Here is a 25,871-nt window from a genome sequence, read left to right as displayed (position 1 = left end):
GAAGGAGGGGGCGGGCCGAGGGAGGCGGGGTCTACGGGGCGGGCCCGGGGCGTGGCACCGGGTGGGAGGTTTAGCGGCGCGGGGGCCCGGCGCCCGCGGCGCAGCGCTGGGAGGGTGCGCGGCCGGCGAGGAGCGGCCCTGCACGCCGGGAAGCGCAGCTCCTTCGTCCGCCGCGGGCAGACTCTCCCTCCAGGTAACCAGGTCCCCCCAGGGCTTCCCTGCGTGGTCGCCCGGCGTGGGGAGAGGTCTGGGAGGGAGAGAGCCAGGTCTTAGCCGGGGCCGCGTTGCCCAGGGCGGGATGGGCTCGCCTGGGAAGAGGAAGCGGAGCGGGAGAAAGCGGATGGGCGGTCGGAGCGCGTCCTGGCTGGGGATGGAGCGGCGCGTCCTTCCTCAACTCTCTTTTCCCGTTCGCTCGCTGGGTCTCCGGAGGGTGAGGTGGTGTCACCTGGAAGTCCGTTTCTGGGCTCTTGGCGGCCTTTGCGCGTAACGAGCGGGCGCTTGGAAGTCGAAAGGGTTGGCTTCGGTAGTGGATAGGTAGGAAGCGAACAGTTACTGCCGTCGCTTGCGTGCCAGGGCGTTTAACTTCATTGAAGTTCATTCAGCCCTAACCACAGCCTTGCAAAGAGGCATTATTATCTCCATTTTACTGTTAAAAAGGCTGGCGCTGGGATACTAAATGGCTGGCCTTGGGGCAAACAATTAGAAAAGGAGACGCTGGTCCGGGGGCGCCAAAGCCCTCTCCCTCCCTGCCGCCTTTCCCCCTCACACGAGTCTGGGACACTCGCGTTCTGCAAAGTCAGTCATGAAAACTGGAGATTTCTTCTTAAAGGCATTCTTCTGCCCTCTTGGGTTTCTTCCTCCAGTGCCTGATCTAAGTCGGATTCTTCCAAATTTTTTTTTTTTTTTTGTTACTTGCTTTGTGAGGTGGAAGCAGCTCCTGCCCACAGCTTCGTTTTTCCTCTGCATGCACCCTAAGGCCCCCGCCGGCCACACCGGTCCCAACTTTCCATCTTCCAGGTGGACGAGGGCGCCTGTAGGTTGGGCCTTAAGAATTGCGCAGGTAGAGATGAGTTATGTAGTCACCTGGGATCCTGCACGCTCCGGGCCTTGTTATCTCTTCTCTGGACAAAGTCAATCTTCCACAGATATTGGGACCAGAGGCAAAATGGGCTTAGAGAAAACAGTGCTGCTGACTATGCCTCGTCTCTTGCTCTGGCATTCTGCCTCCCCTTTAGAGCTGTTCTTCAGGTTTGTTTCATAGAGGGGGAGAAGGAGGGGCTAATGGTATTTAAAGATCAGTGTGAATTACCTGCTAGGGGCTTAGGCTGTTCCAGGCAGGCCCTCTGGCTGGAGGATTTGGTAACAGATTTCAGGTCTGGCAGGAAGGAAAACTCTACCTTGTTTTTTTCTTAATTTTTTTTATAGACCTTCAAATTGATAGTTTTTGGAAACTTTGGTTTCTCAGAAATGGCTAAGTCCTTTATTTTTTAAATACTGTATGTCATACTGTGAATTTATGTTTTAAAAGCATTCTGTTGATAGATAAATGAAAGTTTTTTTTTTTTTCCATTTCATGGTCAGGGTTTGTCACCTTCTCTACACTTCCTTCAACTTGACCTTGAAAAGGACATGTTCAACTTCAGCCCCAAATGTGTGCTGGAGTCCATCCTTTGTTAACTATGGTTCATCATGAACCCTAGCATGAGTTTGATTCATAAGTTGTTACTTTTTCATTTCTAGCTTATTTGCTTTACACTAAAAAAAAGAGTTCCTCTAAGACTAGGATGGCAAAATCGGCTATAAACTGAGACAGAACAGGTTATGCACGAGAGTGTTGGGTTGCGCCAGGTAAGACTTGCAGAGGACCTGCTAAATCTGGGGTGGGTATCTGCCAGTCCTGCCTAGGAAATCCAGGAATTGGAGTCCAATGTGGCCACATCTACTTTTGATTTTTTTTTTTTCTCCAAGGAAAGCTGAAAATTCTTTACATTTTAAAAAATTTGTGATTAAGTCTCAAATGAATGGAAAATTCTGAAGTATAATGCAGATACTGTATGTTTTCCTTGAAATGAGGTAGTAGGCAACAGAAATGAATGCTATTGGAAATGATCTCTTCTGATTTGTCAGATTCCTTTCATTCTTATTATTATGTGTTTGTGAGGCAGAACAATCATCTGTCTGCTGATTGACTTCCCAAATCCCTGAAACATCTGGGGCTGGATTGGACCGAAGCTAGGAGCCAGGAACTCAATCCAGGTCTTCCAACAGTGGCAGGCGCTCAGTCACTTGAGCCATCACTGCTGCCTCCCAGGTCCACTTTAGCCGGAAGCTGGAGTAAGCAGTCAGAGCTGGGCATTGAACCCAGGTACTCTGAGGTGAGACACTGGGTCCTAATCAGCATCTCAGGGGCTAGGCCAAATGCCTGCCCCTCGTGGTTACTGTTTTCAATATTCATTCATATGAGAAATGCATTCCTAGTTCCAGGTCAAGATGTCAGGAGCCTAACCCCCATAGCAAAAAGGGAGTTCCCTAATGACTGTGTGTTTGTGTTTCGTGTGGCACGGTCAGTATTCTTGACTTTGACATGGGAGGTATGACTTACTGTTATCTAGCTTCCCTGTTGCTTATCTGCAGCAATGTAAAATTAGACCAGTGTTTCTCAACTTGGGCACTTTTGACATTTTTGGCCAGGTCGCTATTTTGTGACGGGAGATTGTCCTGTGTAGTTCGGGAACTTTAACAGCATCCCTGTGTCCTCTACCCACCAGATCCAATAGCACCTTACCTCCAGTTATACCAACCCAAATATCTGCAGACATTGCCAAATGTTTCCTGAGGAACAAAGCCATCAGGGTGAGGAAAACAAAGGGCCAGTATGTAGCATGCTCTAGTCATTCATGAACTAAACAACAGACTAAACACAATCAACTTTAAACTTTTAGTGTCTGGAGGCTATTTGTACATTTAAACATCCAACATTTAAAAACATTTTTATCATAGTGATAAACTGTGTTCGTCATAAATGCCCAATGTGTTCTGCCAGGTTTTATCTCCAAATAAATGTCAAGTGTTCAACGCATTTGTTAAATATCTTGAAGTTGAAAAGTCCCTGTGCAAGCATGGACACAGCCTGTGCAGCCACAGGTGGCCACTCTGGGGAGGGAGAGAATGGAGGTGAGCAAGTAGTGCCAAGACCTTTGCAGTCATCCAGGAAGGTGTAGTGGCACTGGATCACGTTAACGGCAGAGAGACTAAAATTGAGTGTCATTGAGTTCGTACTTAAAATCAGAAAGAAGGTAGTGATTATTTGGGTATGGTTCTTAGAGCAGGAGTAACCAGGATGATTCAGAAGTTTCTGGCATAAACAACTGAGTGGGATGGGATGGTGAAACCATTTTTGGAGGAGGAGCAGGTGAGCATGAGGTGGGGGAGGTGGGTAATTCTCTGGGGTGTTTTGCTTAGGAGATGTTCAAGTGGAGAAGAGGAGTAGGCCAGCAGAACTCATGAAAGAAATCTCGGGTGGAAATAAATGTTTGAGAGATTTTGCATGTTAATCATTGCCTCTAGAAAGGTCACCCAAAGGGGGTTGCAGAATGAGAAAAGTGGCTGTCCCCCCGGTGTTTCCTCACAGTTTTGTTAGAGATGGAGAAGCCAGCTAGGACCACTGAGAAGCCAGCATATATGCAGGGCAGGGGGGAATGTGGGGTCTCTGGTTTTTTTGAACTGCAATAGGAGAAACTTGAACGTACTCTGATGCTGCTGGAATGTTCTAGTAGAGATGGGGAGGCTACAAATGTGGGGGAGAGAAATAGATGACAGGACCAGTTTTCCAAGATGAGAGCACAGGAGGTAGATTGGGTCTTTGTTGGAAAGAGAGAGGGAGGGAGGGAGAGGAGGGAGGGAGAGAGAGAAAGAGAGAGAGAGAGAATGGATAAAGATGTCTTAGATTTGGTGATCAGCACTGCAAGGACTTCTTTCTCTGAAGAGGAGGCAAACCCATGGGCTGAGTTTGCTCTGTTTGTGTGAAGTCAGATATTTCTTAAGCCAGTGCTTAATGAGCATCTTCTAGTGCCAGGTGTCATGTTGACTACCATTAAGTTTGGGTCTCTGTATTTGAAATAGCTCCCCACCACATTTTCTCTGAGTTGCTTCCTGCCTTTGACCTTGTGGATGGCTAACCCCAGTAATACTAGCAGAGAGTTTTGTCTTCTCGAGGACGTCAAAGCCGCTAGGCATGAGGCTCTCGGAGGGAAAGGGACTTTTCAAGACTCCTCCTCACCATACAGACAGGTACATGTCCAGGGTCAGGTCTTGTCACATTGGCTGTACATTAGGAACACCTGTGGAGTTTGTAGACAGTCCTGACCAATTCCATCAAATGTTTGGCAGGGGACCCAGTTCTTGGTATTTCTTTTTTCTTTATTTTTATCTTTTATTTAATGAATGCAAATTTCGTATGTATAGTTTTTAGGAATTTAGTGTTTTTCCCCCCATGTATTTCTTATGAAGCTCCTCAGTGCTTCCAGTGTATAGCCAAGGGATGCGGAGGCCGGCCATGTACAGTTAAAGCCACTCTGCTTATTGATCTCCAACCCCTGTTCCCTGCACTAAATTGCTCTTTTTCCTTGTGTGGGACAGAAAACGAGGTTGGGACTGTTGTGAATAAGTTGTGTTGGCCTGCAAAAGAGGATGCAAATGACTGTCCTTCGGAGGCGTGGAAGGAAAATATCAGGACTTCCTATAACCCTGGTAGCATTTAAGAAAGATATTGAGTTGTTTTAATATGTAAGGTCTGGATCACCGGTGGTCCTCTATTAGTTTCACTTCCTGTGTGGTGGCTGTGGTTTCCTAAGGTGGAGAAAGAAGCAGGAATTCCTTGCCCAGGTCGGGTTCTGCCCACCTGGCTGTGAAGCATATTGTGCGATGTTGCAAATTATGAGTTAGGCGATGCCACTGAGTTCTTTAACTTTATAAACATGAAGGCTTTAAATTAGAGTCTCTCTGAACCCTGAGATTTATCTCTGAGTGGGTTACAGGTGTACTCAGATGCTGCTTCTTCCTCAGCTCTCTCCCTTCAGCCAAGCAAGCTGAAATTCAACTGTTACCTTTCTGGACGGATGTCAGAGCTCCAGGAAGAATTAGTGCTTTTAGATTGTGGAAGATTTTTTTATCTCTCTGAGGCTCTGGATTAGGAAGCAAGACCATCCATTGCACCCGTAGGATATCACTGGTTCTCTTGTTGCCACATATCTAACAGTGTTTGAGCTTACAGTTATCTACATCTTTCTGTAGCAAAAACACAGGGTTTTGAATTAACTGCTCGTTTCCAAGTTTGTCAGTAGTCACAGATACTTTGAAAAGGAGGAAAAATCCAAGGTTAATGGGAATGATGAGAAGGGAGAATGATTACTTTTCAAAGGGAATTTCTGCTACTGAGAGAGTAATGGCTATTTGGAAATTTTTTTTATTGTAGTTCCAATGTGTTCCACAAAATATCAAACATTTGCAACTTATCAAAACTCTCAGAAAAAACCCGAAAGACTTGATAAAAGAATTGTTTAACACCAGTACTTTTAAAATCTTTCAAGTGAGGAGTATCAGTGAGTTTTGAATCCATTTCTTGAATTTATGTTGCATCTACTAATTTTATTAGTCTTTAAAATTTATTGAAATATACCAGCTGAATTTTACCAAACACATTTGCATGATTGGTGGGCAGACTGAAAACTAATTTGAAGATTTAGTTAGCTGAGCCAAGAGTATACTGCTGTATTTATTTAAACTATATGCTTTATTTAATCTTTCTGCCATCTTTTTATATTATAATATGTACAATATATTATTACAATAGTACATATATATCATTTAAAAACAAATATATTAAGGACACTTAAGGTTTTTTACTCCTAGGGTCTATACTCAACAATTTTGGAAGTTTATAATGTAATAACTTTGAGCCAAAGTCATGTGTGTGCATGATTAACTCTGTCATAGGTAATTAATTATATATAACATTAGGTACATATATGTATATTTATGTATACATATATACAATGTATGTATACATACATTGTGTACATAAATAGATGGAAATATATAATGTATATTTGTAAATATATGTGTTTTCACATGTAAATGTATTTTTTAGAGGTAAGAAGATTTTTAATCGAATTGGAACAGAATCAGTAGAGTTGGGGACTGGTTTTAATAGGTTGTGGTTGTTATAGTATTGTATCCAGATGTTATAAGCAGAAAAATGGTATATCCTACTAAGCCTATGACATGGGGAATCATCTCAGTTAACTAGTTACAGAATTAAGAGATAGCTCTACGTAACTTGTAGCAACCTGATTAAAAGGAATGTGATTCTTCAGACATTGCTAGAGGGAATGTAAAGTGGTACAGCAACTTTGGAAAACAGTTTGGCAATTTCCTAACATGTTAAACATTAAATTACCATGTGACTCCACAGTTCAACCCCTAGGTTTCTCTTCCAGAGAAATGAAAACATATGTCCATATAAAGGCTATTACAGGAAGGTTCATAGTGGCTAAAAAGTGGAAACTCAAATGTTGATGAATGTATGAACAAAATGTGGTATATCCATATGAGGGAGTATTATTTGGCAATTAAAAGGGAAGAAGTACAGTGTGTTTAAACTTCAAAAGCATTATACACACAGGGCTGGCACTGGCTCAGGGGTTAAAGCCCTGGCCAGAAGTGCTGGCATCTCTTACGGGTGCCAGTTCTAGTCCTGGCTGCTCTGTTTCTGATCCAGCTCCCTGCTGATGTGCCTGCGAAAGCAGTGGAGGATAGCCCAATCCGTTAGGCCCCTGCACCCACGTGGGAAACCCTGAAGAAGCTGCTGGCTCCTGACTGCAGATTGGCTCAGCTCTGGGCCGTTGTGGCCATTTGGAGAGTGAACCAGCAGATGGAAGACCTGTCTCTGTCTCTGTCTCTGCCTCTGCCTCTGCCTCTGCCTCTGCCTCTGCCTCTACCTCTCTCTGTAACTCTTTCAAATAAATAAAATAAATTAAAAAGAAAACATATAGTGAAGGAAACCAAACACAAAAGCCCATATAGCATATAGCGTGGATTCTTTTTACATGAAATATTTAGAAAAGGACATTTATAGAATCAGAAGGTAGAGTGGTTGCCTATAGCTGGGGGAAGCATGAGGTTTGGGGGCCGATCCAGCAGCCCTGACTCTAAATTAGATTGTGGCCATGGTTCCAAACTCTGTAAATATGTAAAAACCGTTGACTTGTGATAACAATAAAAAGAAGAATCTAGCAAGGTGGAAGAAAGATGAGCTTATATTGTATTTGCTTTATAGGAGGTTGTGTATGTAAGATAAATATAAATTACATATACGTACATTTATATGTATAGATGACATATATGTAAAGGACTTGTGGCACCTTTCCCCTCCCTGCCCCTCCTTTTTGTGGAGATCCTAGGTGCCAAACAGATCTTTCCTGTCTCCTTGCAATGCAAATAGCTAAGTGGATAAGGGACACAGAGCATCTTGTGAAACAGGTAAGGGGGAAATCCCTTGAGGCTTCAAAGAGACACCCACTCTCCCCAACCGCCTTCTACAACCCCCCCTCAAGTGGCAAATTCCCTAACCTGATAAAACCTGAGTTCCAGATGTGCCCTGCATGCAGTCTGTTTCCAAGAACAGACTGTCACCAGCTTCTTTGCTTCCAGTAAAGCAACCTGTCTCTGTTGAGGTCAGTCTCCATCTCCTTTTTCTGTCTCTCCTTTCTGGGGGTACAAAAGGCCAGAACCCTGAGCTATTCCAGACCTAACAATATATACATAAGTATTTGTAAATATATACAGTGTATACTTGTAAATATATATATTTCAAATATAAATTATACTTTTTTAAAAATAATAAGACAATTTGAAAACTTGCTGATAAACCTTTTTTTTTTTTAGAGCAAGTGATTTTGGATTTTTTTTAAAGGTTTATTTATTTGAAAGGCAGAGTTACAGAAAGGGGGGGAGTGGGGGGGTCCATCCACTGGTTCACTTTCCAAATGGCTGGAACGGCCTAGAGCTGAGCTGATCCGAAGCCAGGAGCCAGGAGCTTCTTCTGGGTCTCCCACATGGGTGCAGGGGTCCAAGGACTTGGGCCTTTTTCTGCTGCTTTCCCAGGCCATAGCAGAGAGCTGGATCAGAATAGGAGCAGCTGGAATTCAGACTGGCTGCTACCCCACAGTGCCGACCCCACTGATAAACCTTGAAGCTGCCTCTTCCTCATTAATACCTGTACTTCACTCGGTGGAAGATAAGACTACTATTAGACCAAAAATAAGAGCTCAGATTCTGAAGAGTGCTGAATACAGTATAAACGTGTCTTTATTTCTCTTGAAAAGTAAATTTTGTCATTCTACAATGTATACATGTATGAAAACATCAGCTGGGAGCCTATAAATGTACACATTATTATTTGTTTATTAAACATTGAAAAAAGCTTCCTTTAAACAAGCCAGTTTAAACATGAAACATTTAGAAATCTTGTGGTCAGTGCCCTACTGCTGGGCAAGTCATGCCTTAAGTAATTTAAACATTGGCAATGTAGTTTCTTCCTCTTTCCTGCCCTGCACTCTGGGTGCTGTTGTCCTCCAGGCTGGTGGTGTGAGCTGACCTAAACCAGTTTGATCCTGGGGAGCAGGGATTGACTAGGGCTGCAGTTCTCTGGACAGGTGCACTAGAAGTAAAGGTGAAGATTAAAAGCCAAGTCTCTGAGCAGTTGTGCCCCACGGAGGGGCTCTGACTGTACCTCCCATGAGAGTTCACTCAGGGCACACACACACACACACACACACACACACAACATTCCAGGAGCAGGACTCCGCTGGTTGCTGATCGCTGAGTCAAGTAAGCAATGATTTTCTGCAGCTGGACACAGGAATGCACCTAGGCCCGAGGGCATCGTTCTGGTGTGTGGTTTGCCTGGCTTGTTTACCTCTAAAACACCCCTAACCCTTCCACAGAGATGGCTGCACCCTTATCTCGTGTTCTCTACACATTTCTCATGTCTGGTATGCTAACCATTGAATTCACCAAGGAGGATCCATTTCTAATACCCTAGTGCTAACTGACAAATCCTCTGGTTTGCCAGTGAAAAGCCCAAAGTACATATACTAGCTGCTAGTAGAGTGTGGCCAGGGCCTTTAATCTCTGCATCACCCGGTATAGACGAAAACACACACACACACACACACACACACAAATATATCTTATTGGATATGCCAAAATATTTTTAAAGTGAATTATAGACAGGCTTACAATGTTGGGTCAATTACCGTTGTCAAAGAACCTCTGAAAATAATGAAGTGAAGCTATTAATATAGGATTTTTAAAACCATGGATAAGCAGAAATGAGTGCCTTAAAGTAAACACCTTGTTTAGTATCCACATTTCTGAGCATTTTGAGGAATGTTCTCTTTGTCAAATTGGGCTACAAAGAAAGGGACCAATTTAAAAAAAAAAGATTTATTTATTTATTTGAAAGGCAGAGTTGCACAGAGGCAGAGAAATGAGAGAGAGGGGGAATCTTTCATCCACTGGTTCACTGCCCAAATGGCTGCAATGGCCAGAGCTGGGCCAATCTAAAGTCAGGAGCCAGGAGCCTCTTATGGGTCTCCCATGTGGGTGCAGGGTTCCCAGGACTTGGACCATCCTCTGCTGCCTTTCCAGGTGCGTTAGCAGGGAGCTAGATTGGAAGCAGAGCAGGCGGCTTTACTCACTACACCACAGCGCCAGCCCCAAAAGAGACCAGTTTTTGATGCTAGTTGTGCTTTTGGAACGTGTCAAGATAGATTGATCATACTAAAAAAAATTGTCTTTATAAATAGACTAAATATTAAAAATAGACTTCATTTCTTATTTGGCTAATGTGGAAATTTTTTTTTTTACCCTCATTTTGGAGTTGGGGTTATATAGTTTGTTCTGGATTGAAAAAGGGAATAAAAAACAGAAGCAATGTTTGATAACTGACTACAAGGAAATATCAGATGTCTCGTCTGGGGTTCTGTGTTGGCCACATTCCTCACCTTCTTTCCCACCCAAAGGAGTGGACTTGAGGCCACATGGTAGAGTGTGGAAGGACATGAACAAGCTAGGGCAGAGTTCCAGGCACTGATAGCTTCAGCCTTGTGTATGATCTTGACCCTTGGAAAGGCCACTTATGTCCCTGTACCTTGGCTTTTCCCTGTGTTAAAGAGGATCATGGGAGATGATGATGGACGTTTGGCACAGTGGTTGAGAGGCCACTTGGGAAGCCCGCATCCTGTATCAGAGTGCCTGGGTTCAAGTCCCAACTGTACTCTCAAGTCCAGCTTCCTGCTAATGCATACCCTGGGAGGTAGTGGTGAGGGCTCAAGTTCTTGAATTCTGGCCACTAACATAGGAGACCCAGACTTAGCTCCTGCCCCCTTACTTGTCCTGCCCCCACTCTGGCTGTTGCTGGCATTTGAGGAATGAACCAGCAGATGGGAGACTTCTTTCTCTCTGTCTCTGCCACCCCTTTCAAATAAATAAAAATAAATAAATGAGGAGTGGGGAGGAACTTAGGGCTCTAGACTTTTTCCTTATGTGCTCCTAGTATGCTACTTTAGTAAGTTTTCTTGGTCAAATAAGTTTGAGGAATTCTGAATGCTTTGTTCCTGTCTTAAATATTGACAGTGAGCAGTACTCTCTTAAGGGCTAAGAAGCCCAGTAGTACAGAATTTTGTCTAACTTTCTGTGTGACTAGATTTCTCTTTAATTATTGGAGTACAGCATCCACTCCTACCCAGAGTACCTGGTAACTCTCCCAGGGCTGGTGCTTCTGGCCAGGCTAGAAGCTTTCTAAAGTTCCTTTCAGTCCTACAATGCATATATTGTTCCAAAAATAGTTTTCCAATTATATGGACAGAGCCTATAATTTCCCCCAGAAAGCTCAGCAAATAACTATTGTGTGAATTCCTTAAGAGCATGGTCTATATTATTTGTGTTTGTATTTTTTCTCTTCAGAACCTAGGAATCTTTTGTATAGTAGATGCTTTGTGTGGAATTGAATTGAGTATTGAAGGACTTCATAGTAAACTTGAAGTGTTTTCTCAGTTTGGATGTCAGGCTGAAAAAAGCTGCCTTTAGATGTGAGTTAAGGGTTTGAAGAAAGGTCAGACAAGAGAAAATAAAAATAATGATAAGCTGCTAATATTTATGAAGGACTCATGTATTAAATACAATGTAAGCACATTACAGGGTAACTCATTTATTTTCTTCTAAAGCTTTTAAGGTGTATATGATCATTTTTCCAGTGAAATTTTTTAAAATTAATTTTTACTGTTATTACCAAAGAAGAAGCTGAAACTTGGAGAGGTTAAGGGTTTCCTGAAGTCTGAGTTGGTGAGTGATGATGCTCAGGTTTCAGGGTCCGTAAACCATTGCTGCCTCTCCCTCCTACCTCTGACCTGTAAACAAGCTCAAGACAAAATATTTAGCCACCAGAAATTAGAGAAATAACAAAATTAAACCATAATTATGCACTATTTTACAGTTACAATATTGTCAAAAATAGTTCTATGGTTTATTCATGCAGCACATAATTAAAATAATGACATAGTAAATGTAGGGGAAATGGTGCTCAGGTATTTCTGGCCAAAGCGTAGGTTAAGTGTGGTCCATTTGGAAGGCATTCAAGAGATGTAGAAAAGTTTTAAGTACTGACCTAAAAACCCCACTCCTGGAAATTCCAAGGAAATCCTTTGAAAGCCATCGGAAAACAAAGCCCTGAGTGCAGTGAGATGTTCATAGCCGATGTTTATAATGATATAATTTGGAAATACCCTTAATGACAGAAACAATGAAGATCCTTTAAAGTTCTGTAGATGAATAAAGCAGAACATAAAATGGAAACTCTTACTGTTAATTATCTCTGAGCAAAACTGTAAGTCTTTAGTGTGCCACAGGCAAATACCAGAAGGGAATATGAAGCATGAACCCAAGAGGTGTGTGTGTGAGGCGAGATTGTAAAATGCCTTTTTAGGCCGGCGCCACAGCTCAATAGGCTAATCCTCTGCCTGCGGCGCCAGCACACCTGGCTCTAGTCCTGGTCAGGGAGCCGGATTCTGTCCCGGTTGCTCCTCTTCCAGTCCAGCTCTGTGCTGTGGCCCGGGAGTGCAGTGGAGGATGGCCCAAGTGCTTGGGCCCTGCACCTGCATGGGAGACCAGGAGAATCACCTGGCTCCTGGCTTCAGATCAGCGCAGTGTGCCGGCCGCAGTGCACTGGCTGCAGTGGCCATTGGAGAATGAACCAATGGTAAAGGAAGACCTTTCTCTCTGTCTTTTCTCTCACACTGTCCACTCTGCCTGTTAAAAAAAAAAAAAAAGCCTTTTTGTTTTGGAGAATTGTCTTTACTGTAAGGCTTTGCAAAAATACTCACCTGGAAGCCTTGTTGGCAGCTTGGGATCTTTTTATCTCAGTTTGCAATGTTTTTTTTTTTTTTTTTTTTTTTTTTTTTTAAATTGAAGTGAAAATTAGAAATTCAAGCATTAGAAAATTGTTGGAATAAACACCCCTCCCCCTGCAAGAAAAGAAGATGCTTGCTGAATAGTCATGGGTGTGTGCATTTCACATGTTTTCTAGTGCACATTTATAATCAGATATTTGGAGCCTTGTTCATTTTTATTGAGATGCAACTCATCTCTGAATACTGTCTTCTCACAATCCTCTTCTCGTGTCATTGCATTGAGAAATACTGCATTCCTGGCTTTCACAATAACTTCAAGTTCAACAACCCAAATGTCATTTAGTTAGAATAAGGCTGGTGGCTTGTGAAGCTGTGTGGAGGGCACATCCAGAGCTCATGTCAAAGTGGTCCCTGAGAGTTGAAGAGGCCTCTGGATGTGTCTTAAGGCTGAAGCCGTTGGGGAGAGTTTGTGATATTCATACCCACTGGAAGATTTGCAGGTTCTGGGGGCTCCCTCAGAGGTTGAGAGGCTGGGCAAGGTATAATTAGAAGCTGTTAATACCTCCCTCCAGTGTTGTTCTTGGCTGAAGAGAAAGACTATGCTCTGTTCTCTAGCTCCTCTGGGACTCAGCCCTGTGCAGAGAGCCCTGCCTTCACCTCCTGCTGGTGCTAAACTGGAGCAAATGACCACATTCAAAGCAGTTAAAGTCTTGGTTTCCTTAACGGTTTCTTGTTCTTTCTTCTTCTTCTTCTTCTTTTTTAACAGTTTAGTTTCATCTGGTTGACGTGCAGAGAGAGGGAGAGAGGGAAGGAGAGAGAGAGAGAAAGAGAGAGATCTTCTATACATACATACATACGTACCTGCACACATAGACACACATACACAGAGGTCGTCTATACACTGATTCACTCCCCAAATGCCCACAGCCCAGAACGCCATCGGCTCTCCTATGTGGATGGCAGGGGCTCAAGCACTTCCACTATCATCTGCTGTTTATTAAATAAGAATAAAAATAACCATTTACAGGATGGTTGGGAGAATTGAATATGAAAATGTGTGTAAAATGATTCAACAATACTTGCTAATCATTAATACTTACTATTCCCTCAATTCTGAGACAACCTGGATTGTAAAAGCACGGTCCATTTGACACCATTTTTATAGAAAGTATAAAGAAAATGCCCCAATCATGAGTGCATTTTATGTTAGTATGACAAGTACACATCAATTGTAAAAAATTGTCAATGCGAGAAAAAGTAAATTTTACAACTTGAGGATACATGGGAGGTCTTTAAAAAGTTCATGGAAAATGTATATTATGAAAAAACTATGCATGGATGTAAAGATGTTTTTTGTACCAAAATAAAACTTTTAATTCCTTTTTTTTTTTTGGTCAGGCAGAGTTAGACAGTGAGAGAGAGAGAGAGCAGAGAGAAAGGCCTTCCTTTTCTGTTGGTTCACCCCCCAAATGGCCGCCATGGCCGGCGTGCTGCGCCAATCTGAAGCCAGGAGCCAGGTGCTTCTCCTGGTCTCCCAAGTGGGTGCAGGGCCCAAGCACTTGGGCCATCCTCCACTGCCTTCCCTGGCCACAGCAGAGAGCTGGCCTGGAAGAGGGGCAACCGGGACAGAATCCGGCGCCCCAACCAGGACTAGAACCCGGGATGCTGGCACCGCAGGCAGAGGATTAGCCAAGTGAGCCATGGCGCCGGCCCCCATCTTCCATGAACTTTTGGAAGTACCCCTGTTTTGCCTTTCAGTGAGACATATAGCCCAGGAAATAGTCTCCTCCCCTGAACCTTCTGTTATGGGCATAAGCATCTCAGTGTTTTATTCCAGGTTCTTGCCTCCAAGGGAGAAGAAATCAAAGCAGAGGCATAAATGTACATGTGAGTGCAGGGTTTATTTAAAAGAAAGGCGGTGAAGAAACATTCACACCAGAGTGTGAGCAACCCCGTATGGAGAGATACCTGTCAGGAATGGGCAGAGTTGCCTATGAGGAGAGAGGAAGTGGAGGAGGCCAGACCTGTAAGCCATGTACAGAAGCACAAAAAGCCAAAAGGGCCACTCCCACACGTCTATTTTGTGAGGTAGGGGATGGAACCCTAATTGAATAATCAAATGGGGTGGTTTGGGTAGAGTTTAGTGGACGTGAGGCTTTCTGGAAGTTTCATAATTTCATAAGGACATCATGGCATCTTCTTCCTGGTCTTGGATGAAACACAGGTATATCATGGGAAAATTGGTATTCTGGATTGACAGGCCTGGGAGTGGAGTTACAGTGAAGTACTACACAGAAGTTGTGAAAAAATTATTTCAGCTTCATTCATTGCTGCTTAATTCTGTACTTGTCTCCCCCATGTCACTTCTATCTGCATCTGCTAAGGAACAGCAAAGTGCTTGATCACCCAGGAATTGAGCACCTCTAACTAAAGTCAGTCACTTCTTTGAACAGGTGAGACCAGTGGCCAGAAAGGGTAAGGTCAATGCCAGTGACAGGATGAGAGCCCTTTACTCCTGTGAGGATAGTCATCTTGGATCCCTCTGCAAATAGTCATTCTGTAGCACTTGTCACTGAGATCTTTGACTTCAGTCATACTCCCTGACGCAGTATAATCTGGAACATTCGAATGCTGTACTGTCGTTTTCTTCTCTGGGAAAGACTATGATGCTTTTCTGGAAGAAAAAACAAAAAAGCATCCAAAATGCTGTCCTACATTTTTGGGGGCCAGGGAGTAGATTTTGAAATATTTGGAATTTTTTTTTTTTTCTATTTCCTCCTTACCAATTGAATCAGTTGTGCTGGGTCTAGGAGCAGTGTGAGCAAAGGAGGATGGGAAAGAAGTCTAACACTGGACCTGGGAGTGCACCAAAGCGCTTGTGTAAACAACTGCAGAGAGACAGGGCTATGTAGGGTTCAGTGCTGAAGGGAGACACGAAGGTGGTAGCACCTGTGTTTTGAGCATCCACTGTGCATTGGCGACTGTGCTAGCTGGTTTACAGTTGATTTATTCCTCACAGACCAAAATATATGGGTGTGAGTTCTTGATTTTTATGCAAGAAACTAAACTGAAAGCACAGGTAGGAAGTGGCATAATTTGGAGTTACACTCATTTCTGTATGACTTCATGCTTCTGTTGTGTGTGGTGGGCTTCAATATTGAATGGTGTGGGATTTCAAATAAGGGGCAGTCGTGGTTCAAGAAAGGGACCATGTGAAAGAGATTGAGCTGGATTTTGAACATGTTAGAGAAAATCAGGCAGAAAGCACTTCTCATTCTTACTGATGGTAAGCCTTATACAAGAGGACTTCAGAAAGTTTGTGAAAAAATGGAATTAAAGATAGATTTTTGGGGCATGCATATGGCATAGTGGTAAAGATAACACTCGCAAGCCTACATCCTATATCCGAATGCCTGGGTGGATTAGAGTCCTGGCTCCCCTTCCAATTCCAGCGTCCTGCTAATGTGCACCCTGGAAGGCTCAGGAACTTAGGCTTTTGCCACCCATGTGAGAGACCCAGGTGGTGTTCCAGGCCCCTGGCTTTGTCCTGCCTCAGCCCTGACTGTTTTGGGTATTTTGGGTATGAACCAGTGGATGGAATATTTCTCTTTCTCTCTGCTTTTCACATAAATTTTTTTTTTTTAATTTAAGGTAAGATTGTTTTAGTGCAAAAAAAATTTGAAATCATACATGCAGTTTTTTTTTTAAATAACATGCATGGTCCATTAATTTTTTTAAAATTTTATTTATTTTCTTTTTATTTGAAAAGCAGAGAGACAGACACAAATATATCTCCCATCCACTTGTTTACTCCCCAAATGTCCACAACAGCTAAGAGGGGCCAAAATAGGGAGCCAGCAACTCTTACATGGGTGATACATACCCAAGTACTTGAGCCATCACCTGAAGCTGCCTCCCAAGATATGCATTAGCAGGAAGCTAGAATTAGGAGTGAAGCTGGAACTTGAACCAGCACTTGACAACCAGGAACTTGCACTGGCACTATAACATTGGATATGGGCAACTGAGGCAGGGATTAACTGCTGCACCAAGCACTTACCCTTCCATGAACCTTTGAAAGACTCCTCTTCTGCATGGCTTTCAAAATATTCTGGCAACAAAATAAATTTTTCTTTCTTTTTTTCAAGTTTTATTTATTTGAAAGGCAAAATTAGAAGAAAAGAAAGAGGTAGAAATCTTCCATCTGCTTGCTCACTCCCTAAATGACCACAATTACCAGGGTTGGGCCAGGCTGAAGCCAGGAGCCAGGAGGTTCTTATGAGTCTCCCACATAGAAGCAGGGGTCCAAGCACTTGGGCCATCCTCTGCTGTTTTCCCAGATGCATTAGCAGAGAGCTGGATCAGAAGTGGAGCACCTGAGATTCGAACTGGCACCCATATGGGATGTTGGCATCATGTGCAGTGGCTTTACCCACTATGCCACAGTGCCAGCCCCTAAGCTCTTCTTTTAATTCCATCTTCACAAAGTACTTTTTGAAATACTGTTATATTTTGGAAGGAGGACACTTTATATGACAGACACATTTATAAGAACCTAAAATCCAAAATCCAAGGGTTATCTCTAAAACAGAAAAGGAATTTAGGAGACTATTGTGTTCAGAATTAGGATCATTCCAAAATCCCAGGACCTATAGTTTGCTTACAAATGGAATAGAATAGATTGCAATTTTATCCATCTTAGTGACCCTTGGAAGATGTCTCTGCTGAAGACAGATGTTCCTGACACCTGCCCTAGCTGCACCAGGAACTGCTGGCCTTAGTTTTTCCATCTTTAAATGTAAGACAAAATGAAATGTAGCTACAGTGTTGTAAGCCACCTAGACTTGGAAAGAGAGAGAGAGAGCGAAAGGAAGGGAGGGAAAGTGTGTATTTCTCTTGAGTCTAGAATTTTGAAATAGACAATGAGATCTTTTATACTCTTTTTTGGTCTGCACTTCTAATGAGCTTGATGTTTCCTCCAGAAAATGTTTTCTCTCTTCTCTCTCTCTCCTTCTCCACGCGCCTGTGTATGTGTTCCTATGTATATAGGTATATTTCTGTTCAACTCAAAATCATCTTCTACAAATGAACTCTACTACTGTAGAGGTCCAATTTTTCCCATGTAAAAGTTAGTTTAGCAGTTACTCATCCTTTAAGCTAATTGGGATGTCCATAAAATTGTGTAGGTGGTAGGACACACACAGGCTTTTGGGCCAGACAATCTTCATTCTTTATCTCTAAATTTTCCTGACGCTCTAGATCTTTCTTTTTCTTCAGATAACCTGGGTCACCCTCACCTACACCCCCCGATGTTTCATTCAATGTTGGTCTTCTCTTAAAGTAGTTTTAAAAGCCTCTTTAAAGTTCCTTTCTTTGTCTAATGTACTCTGACCTGCTCTGAAGATAGTTAAGTTGTAAGCCAGCTGCATGTTTTTAAAATCATAACAAAGAGGTTAAATAATGCTTGAGGTTATAACCATATCTCTGATGGAGTCAGAGGAAGTTCAGTGGCATTGCGTGTATTCATGATGTTGTGCAGAAAACCCACATATCTGTTTCTAGAACTTTCCATCAACCCAAAGTCTGAACCCCTTAAATAGTAACTCCCCATTCTCCCTCCACACAGTCTATGGAACCACCAATCTACTTTCTGCCTCTGTGAGTGAGTTTGGTTACACTGGATAGCTCCTGTAAGTAGAACCATAGCGTATGTGTTCTTTTGTGTCAGAATTTCAGTTAGCACAGTCCTGTCAGGGTTCATTTATATGTTAGCATATATCAGAATTTCATTCCTTTTTTAGACTGAATACTGTTCCTTTGTATGGATATAAACATTTTCTTTATCACTTGCTTTTTCCAACTCTTATTTTGTCTTTATTTTGATACTTGAGTACAATCATGGGCATTCATTTGGCTTTCAAGGGAACCTTCAAAATTTGGATGGTAGTGGCTGACGTTATGGCACAGCAGGTTAAGCTGCTGCCTGCAACACCAATGTCCCAAATGAGTGCCAGTTCAAGTCCCAGCTACTCGTTTCCTATCCAGCTTCCTGATAATGCACCTGGGAAGGCAGCAGAACATGGCTCAAATATGTGGGCCCCTGTTACCCATGTGGGAGACCAGGTTGGAGTTCTTGGCTCTTGGCTTTGGCCTGGCCTAGCCCTGGCCGTTGCAGCCATTTAGGGAGTGAACCCACAGATGAAAGATATCTCTCTCTCTTTCTGCCTTTCAGATAAATAAGTAAATCTTTTATAAAAATTTTGTATGGTAAAACCATATGTGCAGGAGTACTTCAGTAAGTTTTTGAAACTGGAATTGAAAGGGGCCGGCACAGTGGCACAGTAGGTTAATCCTCCGCCTGTCGTGCCGGCATCCCATATGGGCGCAGGTTCTAGTCCCGGCTGCTCCTCTTGCAGGCCGGCTCTCTGCTGTGGCCTGGGAAGGCAGTGGAGGATGACCCAAGTACTTGGGCCCCTGCACCCACATGGGAGACCAGGAGGAAGCACCTGGCTCCTGGCTTCAGATCGGTGTAGCTCCGGCCGTAGTGGCCACTTGGGGAGTGAACTAACAGAAGGAAGACCTTTCTCTCTCTCTCACTGTCTGTAACTCTACCTGTCAAAAATAAATAAAAAAAAAGTGGAATTGGAAGATAAATTTATTTTGATGCCAAAAAATAATGAAATCCATGAATACAAGGGATCTTCAGAAAGTTCATGAAAAATGCATGTTACGAAAATATTATGCCTGGATTGGGGGGGTGGGGTTTCCAGCAAAGTAAACCTGTCTTTTGATTCCATTTTCCAAAGACTTTCTGAAGCACCCTCAGATTTCTAGCCCTAAACTTTAAGTGTGAAGAGAAGTTGGATGAAAGGTATTGATATTGAACTAACAGTAGAGGGGTTGGAGTCTTCTCCGCCAGGGAAAACACAACATTAAATCTTGGGACACCTAATTGGAAAATCATTTTGGAGTTAAGCAGGGAAATGTAGCCCTAAATTACCCCGTTTCTGGTTTTGCTTCAGTGCTGAGCTGGAGCCGTTCTCTTCAGGCCTGCTGCCTCGGTGTGAGGGGGGCAGAGGAGATGGGCACGGGAAGAGAGGCCCTCCGCAGGTTCATTCTCATGCACTCAGTCTGGCCTCGCTGGTGCCCTCGTTCCATCCTTTTTCTGTTTTGATTTCATTAATGTTTCTTCTTCAGTTCTTAGGGAATGGACTAATCTAGGGCAGTTGCAGGGTTTTCTTTCATCCTTTCAAGTTGTCATTTGGTGTTCAAAAAGAGATTCAGGTGAAGAGCATTGATCTTTAGTCTCAAATAGTGTGTGTGTGTGTGTGTGTGTGTGTGTGTATACAATGAAAGGAAGGCATTCAGAGGACAAATAACAAATTAAGTCTGATTTCTATGTACTTATTATTTGCAAAGGAAATTTCCAAACAGTGTCTTTGTTCTTCCCAGTTTCCTTCCTTCTGGGGTGCAGTTTGAGCATTTATTTTATAGATGAACACCCTCTCAGGAGAGGGCAGAGCTGGCCACGGAGCCGGTCTGCTTCTTTGTAGAACTCTGCTGCTGCCTCCTCAGGTAGACACTTTGTCAGGAGTGATTGTTTTCATCTGTGGGGTGCATCTGTGCGTTTGTGGAAACGTGCCCTGTCGATCATCACTCAGCCATAGGTCACCATGTTGAGAAGCAGACTTAGTGTCATAATGGAGTGGGAAAGGAAGTCTTCAGAGTTATAGAACCCGAGGAACAAACGGCTATTATCCTTTGCTCTCTTCCTCTTTCTAGTGCTGCTTTCGTTGTATATCACAGTCTATTCTAACTTTCCAGCTTCCTTTGCCGCAGGCGTCCACTTTCTGAGCGATCATAAAACAGTAAGGAATGTCTTCCTCCTGTTCCTTAATAGAAATCCTCCCCATAATCAAGATTCAGGGCATTTGTAATCAAGGAAGCTTTCTCAGATCCTTCTTCCTGATGAGCTTACAGCGTTCCACGCTGTGGCCCAGACTAGGGTGTATTTCATCTTTCCTGCATGTGTGCAGGCAGACAGGGTAGGTTTCAGTTCCTTCCCTGGGTTGCTAACTGCTTGTGTCCCTGGTTGTCCCTTTAGAGGAGAGAGTGATGAGCAAAGAGAGGAATGAATACCGTTTAATAAGTGAAAGGCAAGGGCTGGTTATTTAAGCGCCATTTTACCTTAAAGCAGTATACTAACTAAATGAAAAAAAAAAAAAAGCTACAGAGGGAGTGGGCACTTGGTGCAGTGATTAATACGCCACTTGGGATGCCCACATCCATGCCAAAGACCCACCATGTAGACTTTAAACAAAGCTATAAATGTGCATTATTTAAAAAAGAAAGATATTTCCACAAGAGTATAAAAAACTGTAGAAAGTATGAGTTTTTTTAAAAAAGACTTATTTTATTTATTTGAAAGACAGTCACAGAGAGAGACAGAGACAGAGAGAGAGGTCTTCCATCCGCTGGTTCACTCCCCAGATGGCTGCCACGGCCAGAGCTTCGCTGATCCAAAGCCAGGAGCCAGGAGCTTCTTCTGGGTCTCCCACGTGGGTGCAGAGGCCCAAGGACCTGGGCCATCTTCTACTGCCTTCTCAGGCCATAGCAGAGAGCTGGATTGGAAGAGGAGCAGCCAGGAACAGAACCAGTGCCCATATGGGATGCCAGCACTTCAGGCCAGGGCTTTAACCCACTGTGCCACAGCACCAGCCCCACGAAATTTTTTTACCTTACTTGAAAGCAAACAATTCTGCCACAGTTTTCCTGGATCCTGGAGGAAGAAGCAAGACTCTTGGGCCAGAGATAGAAGACAGCATATTACTTGCAGAAAGAGCAGTAGCAGAGGATCGGCATTTTCCACGTAGGTTTCTTTTTTTTAAAGATCAGTTGACTGATTTGAAAAGCAGAATGACAGAGGAGGAGAGACAGACCTTTCACCCACTAGTTCACTCCTCAAATGTCCAAAATAGTCAAGGCTGGACCAGGCTGAAGTCAGGAGTCCAAAAACTCCACCCAGGTCTCCCACATGGGTGGCAGGGACTCAAACACATGTGCCATCATCTGTTGCCACCTCAGGCACATTAGCAGGAAGCTGGATCAGAAACAGAATACCCGGGACTCACACTAGCGCTTTCAAATGGAAAGTGGGCATCCTGAGCAGGAGCTTAGCCCACTGCACCATAACACCTTCCCTGTGTAGGTTTCCTGAGCACTAATTCACAGGAAAATAGAGGACTAGGTGACTGCATAAGCAGTGGTTGCATTGCATCATGAGGAAGGAACCCTGAGCTTAGGGAACCGGATCTTTCGTAGTGGGCAGTGAGTGTGCTGTGCTTTACTCCAGACAACATTGTCTGTGTTACATGGTGAGTGAGATGCCTGTCTGTCAGACAGGCAGGAAACCAGGAAACCCTCTCTCTCTCTCTCTCTTGCAGGGCTGTTTCCTGTAAAAATAGCCTTGAAAAAACCAATCCAAAACAAAAGAACAGCTAGTGCCTTACCTGCAAGATGTGCAGAAATGGAACCGATAGGGTGCTGCTGCCTCCCAGTGAAAAGCAGCATTCTTCTTCCAAGAGTGTCCAGACCTCCCCACTCCCTAGAACCCCACCATCCAATAGAAATATGTGAGTCACATGTCATTTTCTAGGAGTGATGTTTTTCAAAAGCAAAAGAAACATTAAAATCAATTTATTATCTTTAGTCCAGTGTGTAAAATTATTGTTAATAATTTTGGAAAAGTGTGCCTTTATTGGCTGAGCTGGTTACTTGATGGGGATGAAGCAGGAGGAGTGGTGGCTCCGACGTCACATGCCAGGTCAGCCGTGCTTCATGAGCTTGTAGGTGATAGAGAACTCGCTGAGGTAGTGGCCAGTCGTCTCTGGATGGATTTCCACCTAGTGGAAGGTCTTGCCATTGTAGACTCCCACCATGCTGCATGCCAGCTGGGGAAGGATGATCAGGTCCTGCCGGTGCTTCTGTACCACTCTCAGCTTCTTCATGGGCCTGGAGCAGGCTCTGAATAGAGAGTGCTGCTTCCGACGCAGGGTCCTGCCCAGTGGCTGCCACTACTAGGCCCTGTATAGCTGCTCACAGGCCACCGCTGTAAGTGAACTTGCAGAAGGTCTGCTTCGGCTCCACTTATGACATCTTGTTGGCTTCCCAGGGAAAAAAATCAAATTCTATCATTTCACTATGTAAGTAATATAAGTAAGTTATTTATGTAGCTTTAAAATGATGCATGTGTCCAATGCATTTACTATAACAGGAGTAAGTTATATGAGGCAGCTGTAAAGTGAAATATAGTTCTGCCATAGTAACAAAGTTGTGTTTAAGCAAAGATATTTTACACATCTTCCGTTTTTAAAATTTAATTTTCATTAATTGAAGCAAAAATTCAAAATTCATTTTCTTAATCAGACTAGCCACATTTCAAGTCTTCAGTCGTGAGATGTGGCAGATAGCTGTCGTTCTGCATGGTAGTGTCATGGAAGCAGTCATTTTCAATTCTGCATGGATGCCTTTGGGAACACATTTTTGGATTCCATGAAACACTTTTTGGAACAAAAGTCTGTAAGAAGTACACTGCAGCTGTTGCCAAATGGAATACCCATTGATTTATTGGAACATCTAAGAGTAGTAATGTCAAAAGCTACATCAGAATAATGGCTCTGATTGTCCGCTGTCCCATTCAGTTAGAGAACAGCAAAATGATAAGGTCCTAAACATTCCAGCAATATTCAGAATTCACATGTTAATTAATTTATCCTGAAAAACATGCTCCTACTCAAAGAATGTTTGATAAAAATAGGATAAAGGGTGGTGAAAAATGATTTTTTGCTTATATCAAAGGTAGCAAAACCACTCACAATGTTTGTGTCTTCCACAGAGAAATTGAACCAAAAGTCTTTTTTCTGGATCATCTAATTCACCAAAGGCACATTATTAGGAAGGATTTTGTATTCTTCAGTCAGAGCTCTAAAATCTCAGTTGAATGGGTTTTATGGAAACTGATCAACTGGTTGCATGCAAAGGCCTAGCTAACTCTTGTGCCACAAGGAACAGTTCTGGAGAAAGCCTAGCCCAGTCCCCAGATGTTATTAAATCTATTACTTGTGAAAAAAAATGTAAGATCACAAAGCTTTTCACATTTCATTCAGAATTCATTCCTTGTACCTTCCTCTATAACCAGATCATATTCCTTCAGTCAAGCTGTCTTACAAAGCCTTACCAGAACCACAGCTACCCTCTGTGATCAAGTACGCTAAGAAGAAATTCCTAGCCATCAGAAGTACTCAATAGGAATGAACATTTAGGATGTGGATTTATAGTGGAAAGAAGTTGGCTTTACCAGGTGGCCCAGGTGTAACTTCCACCTTGGGTTACAGCATGAGCCATCCCTCTCTACTGAAGTCTAACTGACTTCCATTTCCCACAACTATCACAATTGATGGCAATGAAAATTCAACTGCTGGCACTTGTGTAGAGGAAGATGTTTTAATTTTGACTGAGGACAGAGCTATTAGTAAGGACCAAGAACTAACAGGAAATAAAAGTTATGGAACAGAAAATGACCAGACCCTATAGTCAAAATTAGAGACCTGAGTGACGATGTGGATGGCATTTCTGTGTCTTCTTTGTGGTCTTTTGGTAAGAATGATTTAAGTGATGATGTTAGTAAGCTTTTATTGACATAGAAGACTCCAACAGAACTAGAATAACTCCAGCGGAAGTTTCTCTCCAAGAAGGAAAACATGAAAGTGTACTGCCGAAGGATATATTTGATTTCTTCAAGGAAAAGGAAAAATCCTTCAGGAATGCATGGATTGATGTAAGGGTCTCTGGTAAGAGTGATTGTACAAAGCACACTTCTGGGAATAACCTGATTTTGCTGGTTAGAGATTACAGAGCTGGTTCTTCATTTGAACTGTCTCTGTCTGATAGCTCTGGTGGCTCCTACGTGTGGAATGAAGAGGGCTTGGAACCCATTGGAAATGTCCATCCCATTGGCAGCTATGATTCCTCTGAAGTGAGCAGCATACATATTCCGCATAATCTCGAATCCTGTGACCTTGGGGATGATGACTTTATGCTGGAGGTGGACCTGCCTGAGGATGCAACTCTGGAAAATGCGGAATGTGACAGTATGAACCACTTTGACTGATCAGACAGAAATGTGTGGCACTCTCAGGGAGGATTTTGGGAAAGGCTGCTGTGAAGGTGGAGTGGACCGACTATTACCACCTCAGCTACCCTGACCGTTATCACCACTATGGAAGAATGGCTTGAATAGAGGCTCTCCCTCTAGAGCATCTCCTTGGGGCATTTTGAAGGCTATGGAGGGACCCCTTTATCCAGGTTCAGAAGATGGTTTTGGATGTACCAGATCTTTGCAGATGTACACAGTGATACTAGATGAGATGACCCTGTGGCGTATGGTCCAGGATTGCACCACTATGAAAACTCAAATTGCATGAGAATGAAGGTTTATTAAATGAAATAAAGCAACCTAAAGAAGCGATAAAAAAAACCCAACTATTAGAACACCAGCTTGTGACTTGGTGTAACTGCCACCAAAAATCTAAAGAGGAAAAATACACATACACTGATATATCAGTTACAGCCAACCTTCCTGGAGTAGAATCCCTCCTCAAGTACTACAGCCTTCCAGCAGCCTCCCCATACCCACAGATGACTCCCATGGAAAGCTGATCAAGCTGTAACATACTGAGACCCACAATGAAAGTGCAACCCAGGGCACACATCAGGGCATTGCACCACTGGATGAAAGCTTTGCACATAGTTTACAGCAAGAAACCAACAATGTCTTGGAAGCCCATCAAGTCCACAATTCATAATGGATGTGGCTTCGAGGACACCTTCTGAAGTAAACTTGAATGTAACTGTAAATGTTCCAGAGCCTTATCATTTGGCAAAGAATCCAGTCCAACTAGTGACATGCTCTTTGTACCTAGTTCTCTTCAGACACCTCCTCAGTCAAGTGCAGTGGACCAGGCTAAGAGAGATCAGTCTCCACCAGTGAGCTGCCCTCCTCAGCCCAAGTTGTTTCAGGTTTTAAAGCCATCCTCCTACTTGTAGGAAGTCACCAGTAATTACACCATGTAATTCAGCAAAACTTCAGCCAACGTCTAGTCAAAAAAATCTTGCAAATAATCTGAAAGCATCTAAGTTCATCTTCCCCCTTCCTGCTCTTTCAAACAGAAACAAGTAAGCACACTCCCAACAGAGCCTCAAAACCTCAAGGCCAAGGCATGCATCCCAAGGCCACTTACACAACAAAAAGAAATCATGCAGAATCTAAATGGCAACTTGCATTCTGAGTACTGTTTGGCCTCTAGTTAGTATTCTCATATTCCTAAACCAAAGATATATTAG

The 25,871-nt window shown here is 43.2% G+C and overlaps 1 protein-coding gene and 1 pseudogene across 5 annotated transcripts in view; both read left to right on the top strand.

Annotated features, from left to right (window-relative positions):
* Positions 1–25,871, top strand: part of GCNT1 (glucosaminyl (N-acetyl) transferase 1) — a 56,750-nt gene that overhangs the window by 134 nt on the left and 30,745 nt on the right. The window contains exon 1 of one of the 4 annotated variants that reach the window (XM_008256634.5): positions 64–193. The exons of 1 other annotated variant lie outside the window; for it this stretch is intronic. The gene's annotated coding sequence lies outside the window, so the exon portion shown is untranslated. Of the gene's footprint in view, positions 1–63; positions 436–25,871 lie in introns of those variants that run through there. 2 more of the 4 variants (XM_070050634.2, XM_089336632.1) reach the window with 2 other exon arrangements.
* On the top strand, positions 84–25,871 carry LOC149128705 (uncharacterized; annotated as a pseudogene). The gene is made up of 2 exons (XR_016236685.1): positions 84–193; positions 23,668–25,871. The product of XR_016236685.1 is annotated as an uncharacterized LOC149128705 (transcript).

This window comes from Oryctolagus cuniculus, chromosome 1, assembly GCF_051225735.1.
Source record: "Oryctolagus cuniculus isolate XC-2025 breed Fujian yellow rabbit chromosome 1, ASM5122573v1, whole genome shotgun sequence".
Taxonomy (NCBI): domain Eukaryota; kingdom Metazoa; phylum Chordata; class Mammalia; order Lagomorpha; family Leporidae; genus Oryctolagus; species Oryctolagus cuniculus.
Note: the sequence above shows the minus strand (reverse complement) of the source record. Positions and strands in the feature narration are given on the sequence as shown.